A 2,666-nucleotide genomic window follows, 5' to 3' on the forward strand; every position below is an offset into this window, starting at 1 on the left:
CGGTTTTGCTTATTTGACCATGTTTTGGCTTTGAAAAATCAGCGCAAATTGACCATTGGAGCTCGGATTTACTTGTTGTGGCTCTTACCCGAGAGCTGGTTTGGTGGATGGGCTCGGTTTTGCTTATTTGACCCTGTTTTGGATTTGAATGGCTCGATTTTAGCTTTCCTTAGAGCTCGGATTTACTCGCTTTGGCTCTTACCCAAGAGGTAGCTTGGGAGTTTGGTTTGGTTTGTTCTTAGTCCTAACCGTGAGCTTGTTGGTAGATCATTTGGCTTGACTTTGGCCCCTGCTGGGCTCGGTTTTGGCATCTCATGAGCGTTTTTGGCTTAAATATACATATTGTGGAGGAATTTATTTTGATTTGAGGAAGTTCCATAGCTATTCTTGTTTGAAACATTTGGTAATATTATATTTTGATGTCTTGAGGGCATAGAGATGTTTTCTACCCTTTTGTTGTGGCCTGGGTTTGATTGCCCTCACCCGAGAAGTGGTTTGAGTGCGGTTTTGCTGGCTTTAGTTCCGACCCCTACCCGTGAGCTTGCTGGCAATCCTTTGGGTTTGTTTGGCTCTTCCTACACGAAGTGACTTGGGTGTTGATCGATGAGTCAAGTTTAAACGCATGTCTTTGCCCTGTCCATAAAGTGAGGTGATTGAAGAATGGGTTGAACAGTTTCCTTATTTCCTACTTGGTGAAATTAGAGTCGGTTTGGAGGCTTTGTGAGGGTTTATCCATTCACTCTCCTATGTATATCAAATATTTTCATATAATTGAATCGGTTTGCCTTAGTCGTGAGCCTCTTTTGGCCTTGGATTGCCTCGGCCGTGAGCCATACTTGTTGTTCCTTGGGTTGCCTTTGGTCATGGGCCTTAGCAGTTGTCCCTTACTGCCCTTAGCCGTGAGCCCTAATAGCTCCCCCCTTTCCTTTTTGGTTGCCTTGGCCGAGAGCCTTACCTGTTGTTCATCTCTTTGTATTGACCCCGACCGTGAGCATTTATTTGGTTATATGGGAAGATTTTATGCTTATTTGATATATGAGGCTATTGATTAATTTAAAAATTGTAAGATCCTGATTTTTGTATGGATTTGGAAATATTGGTGGTGGTTTCCCCAGGGTCACTTTCCTTTTGCTCGGTTTATGACGTTTGGGAGATTTCTAAGTCTCATTTTGGAAAAACATTTGGCTGTGACGAATTGATTTCATAAAAGATATCTTTGGGGTTTGGATACCGGCGTTAGGAGGTCATTTTGACTTGGGTTGATCCACTTATAAAAATGTGAGAAAATGATACCCTTTCGGATTAATTCAAGGATCTTCGGGCTTTCATTTTTAGGTCTTTTCGTCACGAATTTTGAGAGTTGATTCATCTTTCGTTCTATTCGATGTTTTAGGTGGATCAATCACTCCTCTCTCTCACCCCATTTTTGTTTCTTTTTTCCTTGTTTCTAGGTTTGGTTTTTTATGCTTATGTCCGATACATATGTGTCCACGTACAACATTTTACTATATGTGAAACCATCAAGCAAGGTCGCAAGTAGGTCGGTTTTGTTTGGGGGCTTAGGGCGGTGATGAAAAAGGCACACCAGAGATAGAGCAGAATGATATGTCATCCTACGACATCGGGATCCGATTCAGGAACCCATCAGGATCCGATTCAGGAACCCAGTAAGCTGTAGGATGACAATATCATTCACCGATACAAGACTAGCGGAAGTTAATTCGAACCTTCTTAGGTTGTTGGTAGTCTTATGTCCGACAGCGCGATCGACTCGTGGACCACTTTTAAAATTTGATAAAAACAAATTTGATAAGAACATATACACCTTTTTTTTTAAAAAATAAAAATACATTTTTCACTACAAATAAAATTGATACATCCCACTTTTTGCATGTTTGAAGTCTATATGCATGCTAAAAATATAAATTTTAAATACATTTCAAACATCACTTGTCCACCTGTGATCACCTGTTTAGGCTAAGGAGTACCCTCCTGAGTTAGGTTTGATAGGAAACCCTTCTAGTTGAGTGGCGGGTTTTATACATTCGGGTGACCGAGTAGCCTTCGACGATCCTCGAGTACTAATATATAGTTGAGCCTAGCCTCGACCCGAGTGCTTGCGGTCCCCCTCTTTTTGGAATTTTTCATATGTTTTTCTTCGAATTTTTAGACAAAGCACTCGTGGTCTTTTTTCGGGATTTTCTCTTGTTTTCTACGATTTTAATTGATTTGTCGATTCACTGATTTCCTCACATTTCGCTTGTCGTGAGTCTTTTGACGATCTTTCTCGAGATTTCTGGACGACGTTTCTTTGGTTTCATACATATAAAGCAATTCAGTATGTTTTCTCAAGTTTTGTTGCTTGTACATGTTGCATCAATTACACCCATGGAACAGCGGATCTCCCAGATATACAAGTTTGTTTTATGTTTACAGCATGTTACTTTCTTGCAAATCACCTACCTGCTGTATTCTTTTTACTTTTCTTTTACACCGTATTTTATATTGTTTTCTTTACAGCATATTCCACTGTTTGTTCAGTGCTGCATACCCTACTATTATGCTATACACTTTACAGCTTCAACATGTTATCCATAAAATATTTGACTACAACCATAGAGCCGTTGGATTTGATATTATAACCTGACACCCTAGAAAACTCAAAC

Source organism: Phalaenopsis equestris, unplaced genomic scaffold (genome assembly GCF_001263595.1).
Source record: "Phalaenopsis equestris unplaced genomic scaffold, ASM126359v1 Scaffold000002, whole genome shotgun sequence".
NCBI lineage: Eukaryota > Viridiplantae > Streptophyta > Magnoliopsida > Asparagales > Orchidaceae > Phalaenopsis > Phalaenopsis equestris.